Source organism: Xiphias gladius, chromosome 11 (genome assembly GCF_016859285.1).
Source record: "Xiphias gladius isolate SHS-SW01 ecotype Sanya breed wild chromosome 11, ASM1685928v1, whole genome shotgun sequence".
Classification (NCBI taxonomy): domain Eukaryota; kingdom Metazoa; phylum Chordata; class Actinopteri; order Istiophoriformes; family Xiphiidae; genus Xiphias; species Xiphias gladius.
The window spans coordinates 17113726-17127708 of record NC_053410.1 but is presented as its reverse complement, the minus strand read 5'-3'; the positions used below and the strand labels follow the sequence as shown (position 1 = coordinate 17127708).

Here is a 13983-nt window from a genome sequence, read left to right as displayed (position 1 = left end):
CGGTTGTGGGGGAAAAAAAGGCTCTTGATATTCTCCACTGAGTTAGGAAATCCGAAGCAGCACCCAGGGAGGCAAAGGAGTACCATAAATCATCATACAAAAACAATCAACAACATTCACCCAAGAAATAAGGGCAACCTCAAAAAGCAATGGAGAAAACCAAGCTTGCTCTGATTCCCCTAGTGTTTTTCTCTTTCTCCTTCTGTCATGCCCTCACAAAATTAGAAACATCTTCCCACCAAAAAATGGTAATATTCCAAAAAATAAAATTGCCAGGAAAAGAAGAAAGCCAACTTAAGAAGAGACTGGTGGCACCTGTGCAAAGTGAATTTCTTCAGAAAACCAAGACAGACATTCTGAGTTTCCCTCTTTTTCCTCCTCCAGTGGTCTCAAAGGATGTCCAAAGGAATGGGACCATAGTTAAATCCGAGTCTCATTTGCATGTGTCGGACAGCTGCAGCGGCGCGCGGGAGACGGTGTGATTTCACCTGTAAGTTGTGCCAAGTAGCGCACCCGTTCCCCGTCTAGAGATCTCTGCTCTCAGTAAGACCCAGCGAAAGCGACGACAGTACCTGAGAGAGCAGCCCTGGGCAGGAACACACACACTCACACACAGGCAGCATTGGCAGCGCCGTTCCAGAAGATGTGCGCAAGAGGAAGAAGAGAGAGAGGAGGAGGAGAAGGAGGAGGAGGACAGAGGGAGGGGGAGCCTCAACAGCCAGCCAGGAAGCAGGGGGAGAGTAGCTATGCAAATGGGCAGCATTCACATAGCGAATCACTGGTGCCTGAGTGCATTGCAGAGGAAGAGCCTATTTAGGCAGAATAGCAGGAATTGAAGCTACGTCCCCCAGCCCAGATTCCTTTCACAATCTCTCTCTACTCTTCCTGTTCAGTCTTTCTCGATTCCACTCTCCTGTGTGGACATATTCATTTCTGTTTCTACTTTTATACCTTTATTCTTCCTCTCCCTGTCTCTTTTTCTTCTTCTTCCTTTTTTTCCGATCTCTGTAAATTTATGGAGGTTGTGTGATAATAGTCCTGTGGATTTAAAAAACTGGAGCCAAGCAGTCCAACCTAATCCTTGCCTCTCCATCGCCCAGGTAAACTGTTATTATAGGTTCTCAACCTACTGGACTCTGCAGTCTCTCGTTAGCAAGATTTTTGAAGAGTGATGATGCTGCAGCTAACATACCGTAGGCAACTCTCTCCCTCTCTCTCTCTATCTCTCACAAACATATGAACACACACACACACACACACATGCACGCTCACTCACAGACACATACGTAAACAAAGCATGCAGAGTGCCAGAGCTGGCAGTTGAGCACTGTACACAGGGAGGGTGCTGAATCTGGGCAAGTCTGCCTCGCCCGCTAATAAAAGACCATTTCTCGCAAGAGAGGGAATGCTGATCGCAGACTCAGTGTGCAGCATGGGTTACGGGAATGTAGAGAACATGTGGACATAAAAGCCCTGCTGATAAACACAATCCGGTTCAGCTGGGAAGTGTGCTCAGTGTTCAGAGTTCAGGACTGGAGGACTGCACAAGGCTCAGCTGCAGTGTGCCTGTTTCTGTTTGCACACTGGCCATTCAACATCCTCCCCTTTGAAATGCAGTGTTCTAAGCTGGAGGGGAGAGAAAAAAAAAAAAAAAAAAAAAACTAAAAGCAATGCTGAGCGGATCTTTACGGTTTACAGGGGATACACAGGCATTTCATGCTCAAAGAAAGCCAACTTAGGCAGTGTAACACAGAGGATAATATGTCCTTCTCCATTTTCTTTTTCACTTGACTGTTCACATGAAGACAATGAAAGAAACCCTGAGGAAAGCATGAACCAATTATATGAACATTAATGATGAACATTTCACTTGATCCACTTACTGACTGCAAATACATTAGAGGTGAGGGCTCATTTTAAGAGAACAGAACAGATACTTTATTGTTATAAGATGAACATAACTGGTAAAATGAATATAATCTGCCATCTGCCGTGAGGACAGATGAGGATACCTCTTATTTCTCTGCTGTATCTGGTATTGTGTTCCTATATACAGCCACATCATTTAAACCATATATGTATATATATTACACACACACCATATGTACACCATCCAGCCAAAACCATTAACTGGTTTTAATATTGTGGCTGATCGGTGCAGTAGTAAAAACCAACTCTAGTACCAAACAGATGCTTCACACATTAGGCAACTGTGTTGTTCTCACCTTGCAGAGTCTCAATAACTTGGTCCGGCCACCTGGTGCTAAAAATTCAGCAGCATGGAACCACTGTTCCCTTCTCATTTGCAATGGTGAAAAGGAATGTTCCTGCTGAATGTGTTTACACGTCTATAATTATCAGCAGTGCAATCTGCATAATTACATCTAATAAGGCAATGTATCAGGGCGGCTTGCCAAGGACAACAACCTGACTTACAATGTCCTCAACAGCAAACTTTTACAGAGAAACAAAATGGGATCTTAAATTGCTTAAGCTTAATATCAGGGTAAATATAGGAAGAATGTGTGAACACTGTCAAACTTTTTTATCTAAAGTTTGCACTTGGTATTTAGTGGAAACACTGTGCTAGTATGCAGCACCTAAAGTTACTGACATCAGCAGAGAGGTTACACCTTTATCAGGTTTAACATTAGTTACTTGTTCATTTGTGCCCCCAAGTGGCAGAACTGTACAGTGCACAAAAGAAAAGAAATGTGGATTTAACACAAGGCAAGCAGCTTATGTTCGACAGTGAAACAGTTCCGCAGCATTCAGCAAGGGTAAATAATACAGCAACAGCTAAAAAGGACTCATCACTGCATCATATCACTCCACACATTTAAACCTAGTACAGGAAATGCAGTTGTCATCCATAAATTGCTCTCATTCTGATCTATCCCTAAGAGCTCGTCTACAAAAATGCCACTAAGCCTTCAGCAGGTTGCCCTTTACTCCAAGCACTTTCCCTGACAAATTGGCTAACTGAAGTATGAGAAGCCAGAAAAGCAGAGACCATGCACACAGCCTTAGAGAAAACCTTCATGACTAAATTCCTTCTGTCTATAAAAAAGCAAACACCTGGGACCACAACCTAAACTAATTTCAGCTAATTTCAGCACAGTTACAGATCTCATCCTGCTTTAACCAGACGATTGAAGAGCGTAAGCCACAAAATGAGAAAATCCTCTTTTTTTGAGCTTAAGTTTTTTTATTTCCTATTGTATTCTGGCTCTTGTTCCTGTTAGTGAGTTGTCCTCTTGACAGAGAGCCAAAAACAGTTAATCTTTGTTTCCATTTAAGACTGAAAGGATTGCGCCAGTCTCTGATGCATGCGATGCTTTGAGCACCATTTCCCTTTTTAGATCTACATTTTTGTTTTTCTTTGTTTCGCTTTAAGGTGAAAACCATAAAATACAGCCCGAAGATAACTATCTAAAAAGGAAAAGGGGAAAAAACGAGAGAAATCGGTTGGAAAGTGTGGCTGACTTTTCCCCCTCCGAACTAAGTAATCAGTGAGAGGAGAAATTGGTTGAGTGTAATAGTCCCTTAGAGAGCAAAAGAGTATAAAAGGACAATATAAGTCTCTGTTACTCACTTAAGACTGCACTGAGCTGATGAGATGATTTTTGGAGGGCTGGAGGAAAAGTGGAGGGAAAGCAGCAGATGAGTAGTCTAACAATATCTGACCCGACTGGAGCAAGGCCTTTAAAATAAGTTAAAGAGCCTTCAGACAACGCTTTATCACACATGGGGAGACCCTTTCGAGAAGGACAGGCACTTAAAACCACTTTGACAACAATGTTTCCCTTCCTCAAGAGCCAGTTTGATGTTTACTGTAACCATTATAGGAAAATATATCTAACAACATCTTATTTTACTGAACACTTTCAGTGGCATCCTGAAAGGTCGGTCCAAGAATGGGACGATTACAATAGTTTACACATTGCTCTCTAAGAAGGGGCATTTTGATGTATCAGATGCTATTGTTGATTCAGAGCAGATCAAGCATGTAGGCCAAGTCAGGCATAAACCGGGTATACCTGTTGTGTGCTGGAGAGGCCACATCTGTGTCATGCCACAAATGAGTGTTTGGAGGCCTTTATCTCTGGGGTATACAGTGGTTAGGACGCCTGTTACCAAGTGCACATGTTCAATGGAGTCATCTGGTCTTCATGAATCCGGTTAACTGAGGAATGGTAAGGTTTTTAGATTGAATTCCTCCCATTATATAAAGCAGCACTGAGGGGGAAAAAGAGCCACTAACTTAGGTTGCTCACAGGATAGTCCTAGGTGGATGCATACACACATCCTTCCGTCACAAAGACATGGACTAACTAATATATATACAATATCAATCCTGAGCTCTTCATGCAATTGAGAGTATTCTGCGAATATCGAACATATCATTACTCATCCATACATGCTTCGAAAAACTTTACAGAGAGAGACAGAGGAGCACACAATGCGCTGATGTTAATGTGTGCAAGTGTACTGAAATAGAACAAAGTGCTGTCTTAGTCAAACCCCGAGATGTGACATGATAAGAACAGACAGATACAGGGAGTCAACACTCAATACAAACACACAAGCTGTACAGTATTTCAGCACAGAGGGAGGCCAGAGTGTCAATACTGTTTGTGTTAGCAGAGGATGTTAAATCAGGGTGCCTGTCTGTCAGATTACTCTGCTGTATCAGTCAGAGTAAGTGAAGTAAACTCTGACCTCCGCAGGTCAAAAAGGGCTTCGACTTGCCGGTTTCCTATTCATCTGCACCTCTGCGTGTCTAGCTGGCTCTTGTGCTGAAGAGCCCTGTAGCTTAAGGTTTTAGTCATCACCACAGCAATGAGTACCCTCATCATTAAGTGATTAGATCTTTCTATGAATATCTATCTCTCATGCCTGTGCTACTGTCACACCCTCAATGGTAATTATATTAAAGAAATAGAGCATACATGCATTTAAGCTAGGAAAAATCAGCTACACCAACATCAAATGTCCTAGTTTATGTAAAATGCTGCAACCCTTATGTGCCACGTAGAGATTTGTGTTGTACACGCTGTTCATTATGCAAGCTGTGAAAACTACATAAATAACAGCACTCAAGCTGATAAAACGGCCCACTAATAGGAAATAATGCACATTTAGTGTTGTAAAATCAAATCAGCAAATGGCAGCGCACGGTGGTGTAATCAAATGACTTCATTTTCACTTAGAAAAAAAACAGGGAAACACAAACTCCACATCAATTCTCATTCATCCCTACATTAATTTTGTCTTAAATGACTTAGACATTATAATTAATTTAATAGCGTTACTAAATGGAGTTAAAAAAAAAACTCATTCAAAAACACTCTTTTGATACCGTGAATACAGAAAGTTATTTGGTTAGATTTCTGTGTTGACATACTGCAGCAGTTTTTTTTGGGTATGTTTTATTCAGGGAGTGGCATTATCTTGGGTTGTACAAGTGAATATGTAGGTCTAATATATTCAACATAAGGCAGGAATTTGTCTACAGCACAATTATCAATTATCATCATAAAAACACAGTGACATTGTTACAGTCAGATAATGATATTGTCTTCTCTTCTCTTGTTTAGCATAAATACACATATAAAATACATAAACACAGAACAGATACTACGATAGTTGCACTGCACACAGCATCCTTTCCATTATGAAGGCTTGAGCAGGCCCAAACTACATAAATGGAAGGTAAATAGATGGTTTTTTTTTTCATTGCACACGTTTTTTTCCCTCCTCACTCATTGAATACTGCTGGCGAGGGATGCTTTGGAGTCTGGCTGATGTGACAAACTAGCATATTTTTTTTTCCTCCCAATGTATAAACGATGCCATAACAGTGTTATTCATTTCCATAAATCCATTTAAACACACATTAAGATCAAGCGCAGAGGAAATAACATTCAAAAGTCCTTGTATGTAAGTGCAAATAAAGGTTGTGTTTGTGTGTGTGTGTGTGTGTGTGTGTGTGTGTGTGTGTGTGTGTGTGTGTGTGTGTGTGTGTGTGTGTGTGTGTGTGTGTGTGTGTGTGTGTGTGTGTGTGTGTGTGTGTGTGTGTGTGTGTGTGTGTAGGTACGTACTTACTGTACGTGGGTCAGTGAGTTGGTGTGTGTGTGTGTGATGATGATGATGCGTCTGCAAATGCATAAACCAAATCCTAACTGTCAGTGAGACAGATAGGGGTCACAGGTCGGCGGCTTTCCAGGGGCTTTCTCTCTATCTCGTCTGACAGTTCCCAAGATGCAGTGGGCCACTAGGGCGCTGTGTCTGTCTCTGTCTGTCTGTGTCTCCTGAAATCCATCCCAAGTAGATCACTTCCCATCTCGGATTGCTTCATCGTGAACAGGTCAAGGACGGACTGTGTCTCCCTTCAGGAGTCCACAGCTTCTCTGTTAACGAACCAATCTGCCTCACTCCAGCTAACCGGGACAACAAAGAGGTTCAGTGGAGGAAGAAAAGTATTTTCTGAACACAAAACTGTTTATAAACAAACCACTTCCCCTCCTCACAGAGGCCCCTCGCCTCCTTTTGAATGACATTCAAGCATAAGAAAAAAGATTGCCTCTCTTTGGAGAGGCATACTGCAGTGCACTAATTTTTGTTTTTGTTTAGCTCTTATACACAAATACAAAGGCATTTTGCAGCCACCACCAGGATTCAAGTGAGGATCCCGCTAAATACCGACACATGAGGAAAGAATTCAAAATCAAAGTTTAATGAGTGAGCACTGCTACTACTTAATCTTCTTTTGCGATGTTCTTCATTCAAAGTCCACTTCAATCTCTATTGAACTTCAACGGCATCACATGTGATGTCACATATAAAAGTATCTATCACTCTGTTTTCAATGAAGTTCAAGTAGCATGAAACAAGATGAACCGTCACAGATGGGTAAGGGGGATTTATGGTCTCCTGTGGCTCTCACCTATATGGCACACAACGCAGAAATTTCAGTTCACACAAGCTTCACACTCAAAGCTGTTCTGTTAGTCATTCACGCTGCTGGAGACTGAGAAGAGGTATTGTGAAGGTGTGTTGAAACAGAAAGTAAAGCTCTGCTGGGTAATCTGTTGTGCTTCCGTGGAAGAAACATTACTGGGGTGCAGGAAGGTAAAGAGGAGCAGCTGAACAATATCTGCTGCATGATAGGGAAGCACAGAGGGCAAGTTTTGGATGGACTGTAGAGAAAACTATAAGATGAAAATGTTATTTGAAGGCCAATTACTGTTAAGAACAGTATGTTTGAACAGCTGATATTGCTGGAGAACCTGCTGTCAACACCAACTTTACGAGCTGGGTAGGAGGTAACACATTCTGGGACAGTATCTCCTACTTGCAGCCAGGTTTTCTTCTTAGCTAACTGTGTCATACCAAACAAGACTGGATCAACTGGGCAAAAGCAGCCTGATGTGTCGCCACTGTCCCCTAAAATATTAAAAGCATGGAAATAATGTGACCATTGCTTTCAGGACTCAGAGGGGACTACTGTGCACTCTCAACAAATAGCACGGACTTGGATACCAGTGGCAACACACTTAGCTGCTGGACAGATGTAACAGGCTGAATGGGGATCTGGAACTGTGATGTGTGTTGTTGTTAGATGCAAAGTTTGGGTATGAGAGTTGTTTATGAATCCTGTGACAGGTGGAGTTTTGGCACCGTAGTTGGCCAAATTAAATGCAAATTAATTGTGTTGCTTGATAGTGTAGAGAGGTCAAACCTATAGGTATCGAATCAAAACTGAAGTCCAGTAAACATTCACAAAGCATAGTTCAAATGTGATTAACTGTACCCTGACAAGCTTGTCATGTGGTTAGACCAAAATTATTAGGCTAAAATGCTTAGCTTGAGTCAAGAAAAGCTGCAGGGACAAGATATTTTTGCATTTTCTATGGTGATACCACCAAAACTCTCATTTTGATCCAGAGTCTTGTTTGTGGGACAAAGTCCAGTGGAAAGCGAAGCAGGAAGCCACCAGTCCTGACCATTCCAGGGTATGTAAAGCCATTCATGTCTAAGTGAAGGCTTGGTATAAGAAAGGCCAATGGCCTGAAGCAAAGCACGCAATGTATATTGGTGAAAAGTGTGTCACATACACAATAGTTAAGGCAGTGTGAGTCAATTTGTCTGCATACACTAGGACTGCAGGCTTCACTGCATTTATTTCCTTGTGCCAACAAAAAGTGGAGATCTGGAATTGGCTTCATGCCACCTCTATTTTATGTCAACTAAAATCTGCATTCCACATGCTCCATTAAATTAGAAACACTACTAGTACTTGGTCACCCACATCTACAGTAGCTCGCCCATAACAGACCTGAAAGACTCTTACTTTCACTCTACTACAACATCTCTTGAATAGAGTGGGTTAAGAAGAAACTTCCAGTGATTCATTTTTGAGGTTGCTGGTGGGGTGGCAGCTCCTAACAACAAATATCCAGTCTAGATTATGTTTCAAGCTTATTAAGCAGGTTTCCTTTTTAAATCACTCAGTCAAGACAGCTCTGTTGTTGGGACTGACCTTGGCTGAGGCATCGAGTGATCTATATGTGCTCTTCCCCCTCGCTGCCTAGCGATAAGAGAGGATTTGAGTTTTGCAACACATAAAATCTGTCCTTTATGCATAAAAACCTTAGAATTTGGTTGAGTTCAAGGACAATTCAGAAGGATAAGTTCTATTGACCAAATAGTTTGCATTGTCAAAGACCTTTGTGCATATCGTTAATATTACTTGGAACAGACAGCTTTGCTCAGATTTACTAAACAGTTGTTTGTTTGCTATGGAGACTGGCTGGCAACCCCTCTTGAAACTAAGGCTCGTTTACTTGCTTTGTGACAGCATTTTATAAGTTCATCTAGAGGCTCCTGCAGCTATATTGCAAGCACAGTATATGTCCTGTAGTGTATTGCACCAATGGTGTTATTTAGTTAAAAAAAAGTCTTAAGGGGAATAAAATGTTTGTCTATCAGGCACCTCCGATTCCTTAATTTGGAACTTAAGGGGCTTTCACACCAACAGTAGAAATTGGAAAACAATGCAATGGGATATCTTGCTGTAAAAAGCAATGTTTTGTCCCAGGCTGCAAGTTAAGGAAATGAAAAAAATGCTAACAGATCCAGACTGAAAGTTTATCAAAAACCAAAACCCTGTGCTATGCTGTTTGACCTTGGGCTTCTTTGGGGCCAAATTGTACAACTGTGGAAAGTTGATCAATTTAGCATTAGTAATAGCAATAGCATCAGTCTATTCAGAAAGTGCCCTAAAATGACATACAGTATGTTTATGTTTACAAAGCCTTCTAGTGGCCATAGTACTTATGAAGGGAACAACGGAGGAAGTCCAGTGACGATAATACAGAGCGCCAAAAAAGTCCATTTAGGCAGGAAGTTGAGCTGCATGGATGGGCAAACAAAACATTGGACTTTAACACGGGAGACCACTGTTTGTTTCCTGTGTCCTGCAAGGAGTCAACCTACAGTTTTTTTAAGCATGACCACAATTGCCCTCTAACCCCTTAATCAAGTGTTTATTACTGTAACAATGACAGCATGAGCTGCCCCAACCTTAACACATTTTTTTTTTAACCCAAACCATGATCTTTCCCTAACGCTAACAAAAGTCTGTCTGCAACAGGACCCCCTGTAGTAAGCAACGCACTGGTATCATCTCACCTCCCCCTGAGAAAGTGTATCTGCCTTTTAAACTTCGTATGCTCAGCAGGTAAGAGGTTTAATTTCCACAACCATTGCTTGGCCACCTAAAAATATACAAGACTCTTTGAGTTAGCATTTGCATTTGTAGTAATTTATTTAAATTTGCTTAATTCCTGAGATATACTGTATCTGTTCTCTCTTCTGACTGCCTCTACACACACTGTTACTGTATTGCTAACTGTGACCCTCCTCTTGTCAAAAGTTAACATACATTCATAGTTCTGTACTCACGGATACAATGAGTAATATAAACGTCTATCCTTTCTTTCTAACTACAGAACAATCCTCTGCTCTTTGTGTTCCTGTCACTGAGAAAATGTTTTTTCTTACTGCGTGTTTTGATTACAATGTCGATCAGCATCTGAATAGGCAATTCAGCAAAATAAAAGTCAAATTTTCTTCTTAATTAAATGACTTCTGACTGTGAAATCATTCACAGAATGTCAATAGAAGCAAATCAAAATTTTTTACATAGTCAAGTAGAGGCAAGCAATCTTGTTTTTTAAGGGATGTTTTAGAGTCCTGCTGCAGTTCTCTTGAGTGTCATGTTCAATAGCCTTACTTTACGAGAGAGGGGAATATTCACAGTGTCAGTGTATCACCCAGCAGGGTAGTTTAGCAGATATTTTGTCTTTGAGTCAACATTATAATTAGTATTGTGTTGTGGAGAAACAACAGCTTCTTATTTCCCGCCAACATGCCCCTCCGGGCTACCAATTAATAAAAAACACCTCAAAGATTAGGTTCTCACCACTGCACTGCAATGAGTTCTAGATGAGATTCTGATTACAACAGAGATTACAAGGAAGACAACTAAATGTGTGTAATGCTTGTGCACAACTCTGATCTGACCACATACTGTTCATTGACACAAAGATAATGTGCAGAAACTCTTGTAATACACAAAAGCACAAGAAGTGGTATCCCTAACTGAGTTTGTGTTATTGAGGGTACCCCACAAATATCACACCATATGAACAACAGCATGGTCTTATGAAACAGTCCAACATATGTCAGACACTGATGCTCCTCCATACTAATGCCACTGTCCCAGCAGGAAGCTACATCACATAAATGTGTTATGTGTCATGTGCCCTCACAGCTGTATTCTATGTTTTACTATCAGTCAAGTGAACTATTAAGTCAAATTCTTGAGTGTTCAGTATGCTACCAAACCAGCTAAAAGATGTTAGTGATTCTATACCACTTCCTGCTTAGGCAAAGTTACAGACATGTTACAGCATCAACGGTGGGTGGAAAGGAGACCTGGTTTCCATGCCAATAGCCTTTACCCACATATGGTCACTGCTTCCTGGCACAGAAACCCATTTTTTAGTTATTCAATCAGCATGAGGAAATGATTGGAAATAACTAGGCCAGATAGTGACCATGAGTTGGAAGTAGAGGCAGAATAAGCTCAAATAAAACAAGGACCAAAAAGAGCATGCAACGATAAAACCTTAAGTTACTCAGCAGTGATAGAAATCTGTGAAAGTGCAAGTCCACATCCTCCTATACGGCGTCAAGCAATGACACATACAATATGTTAAGCATGAAAATGAAACAGATGTAGCAACTTCAAATAAATTTCTGATCTCATCCAGGTTTGTGTCTTTAGTAGAAGCGTCTTTTGCTAAAACAGCTGGACACTGCAGTTTATAGCAAACACTATACAAACCATAAAAAGTGCATTTGTTGGGGACTATTTTCAGCAGTGGATTAATACACATTTGGCGCTCTAGGCAGTGCTGTTACGTGTGACTGACTTAAAATAAACTATAGGGCCCATGTTCATGTTGATGGAGGAACACGTCACCCAGTGCGATAAAGGTGCACTTCAGTGATGTGTTTTAATAGTTTTTGGACAAAACTGGAGGTTGTGGCACAGAAGAGAAATCTTCATCAAGCTTTGGATACAAAAACTCAACTAGGATTCATTCATTGATTGTTGGTTTTTGTCTTTCCATACGGACTTGTTGACAGTGATAAAAAAACTATTGAATATCAACAAACTTATTCATTAAGACCACTCATATGAGCATACTATGTCCACAATTACTTTTACAATGTCTTGGTTATATGTTGCATTTATACACATAAGATAAATCTGAATTAATTAATGATTTATTTTTTGTAAGTTAATGATAATAATAATGGATTATTTTAGAAAATGGAAATTTTTCTGCATTGACAAAAGCCTTCCACTGCCTTACAACAGATCAGTTAAACTCTACATTGGATGTTCTATAATTCTTGTAAACGTGTGTGCACATTTTGCGAGAATGGCCACTGAAGTGAATACACAGAAGCACTTAAGACTGCTTCTCTCATATCTTGGGGCACAATGACTGTTCAAAGCTAGGCCAAGCGTTCAATACACACTGAAGCCCAAATGTTTTCAGACCCATGGATTTGTTTCGCTGAGCTGTATTAAAAGAGCACGACATCCAAGGCAAAGACAACATTACTTCCATGTGACAGCAGGCTGTTTACTCCAGTGCCTCATATCCCCTTGGCCTCACTACTGGACTGGGTGTCCCCTTGTATTGATCCAAACCAAACTAAGTGGTGTAAACCTTGCATGCCACCGCAGAGGAATGGGACAAAAACTGTCTGGAGTACTCCCTGCCTGCCTGTGTGTGTGTGTGTGTGTGTGTGTGTGTGTGTGTGTGTGTGTGTGCAAAATTGGTTCTGACGCATTTCTTCTTACAATACATAACTGTCAGTGAAATCCACCACTCTGTGGACTGGTTGTTATCATTTTCTGAACTTCCTTAGATTCTGAGTTCTCTTCTTTTTAAAATATTTATTTGAATTCTTGCTTTTGTGGACTGATGCAACAAATGTGTGTGGGTTCCTCTTCGTACAAAGTAGCAGTTTTTAGACTACATGAAGATGAGGCACATGACAGAAATATGATCCTTTTACCTTCTTCCATATTATGTCTATTACAGATCACATAGTAGATACTGGGCCTGGGGCCCACACGGACTATTCTCCTGGTACAAAGACACAAGAATTAGCATTGACTCAGATACATTAGAAATCATGCGAGAGGGGCTTGTCTTTGCCCTTTGGGCAGAGACAATCCGCACCAGACCTACACATAAACTTCATTGTTGATACAATATTGACATGGCACTAATAGCTCTGGCTATAAGATTGGGTTGATGAGCAACCAGGCGAGACAAAAATTGCGTGAAGGCCAGGCATACCCGTCGCTGTAGCCTTTCCACGACCCACTTTAGCTCAGCAGCAAACACCATTCGGTTTGTCTCTGTACATTACTCTCAGACGCTTGAACACCACAGGCAAACTCCCTCAGGAAGTCTAGACTGGAGTTTAAGTTGAACAAAAACACATACACACACACAGACACATACACACACACAGACACAAACACACACACACACACACACACACACACACACACACACACACACACACCAAGCCAGCTTCTGAATGAAAACTAGAACACTTTTTCAAACTCCAGTGGACATCAGAGAGAAGACAGAATGCAATATGGCAATATTAGCTCATATTCTGAGCTTAGAGGAAGTCACTGGTAGTGTTTTGGCTGATTATCAGCATCGGTTAGCACTTGCAGAATGGCACTGATGACTTAAACACACACAGATATATACAGTCTGTGTCTCCTGTCTAGGTCACTAACTAACATGCGTTCTAGATGCTATTTTAGTCCTACTGGCATCAAAAGCAGCTTGTAGTGATGTGAGCAAATGCATGTTTAACACCATTCACAACTATCATAATTATGATGATCTGAGAGAAATCTGATTCATCTTGTTCGGCATGGCTTGTATTTTCGTTTTTTCCAGTGGCGATAATTGAATCTATAAATATATATATAAATATCTTTAATAATTTATAAAAATTCTAAGACTCCGTGTCCACAGTTCATTCAAAAAAACAGTTAGAAAGCCATCTGTGTTTGGCCATAATTTGCAATGCAGTGATTTAGTGGATTTGCAACGCCACTGTATGTTCAGTTTCCTTCTTCTCTTTACTTCATTGCTTAAATAATGATGCCAAGTCACTGATATCCCATTTCTATTTGTACAGCTACAAACCTCAGAGGAAAAAAAAGGATTTTCAAAAAGCCACTAGTAAATCTTTGTACTTGTTTGGAACAAGTACACAGTAAGACATATAACATATTCATAACAAAACAGCGTTTGGGATTGTCTCCAGAGATGAATACACAGTATTTCTGATAATATATTC

At 40.7% G+C, this 13983-nt stretch overlaps 1 protein-coding gene across 22 annotated transcripts in view; it reads right to left on the bottom strand.

Moving 5' to 3' along the window:
• LOC120796508 (neurexin-1a) overlaps positions 1-13983 on the bottom strand; it is a 241461-nt gene that overhangs the window by 101372 nt on the left and 126106 nt on the right. The window lies entirely within an intron of this gene.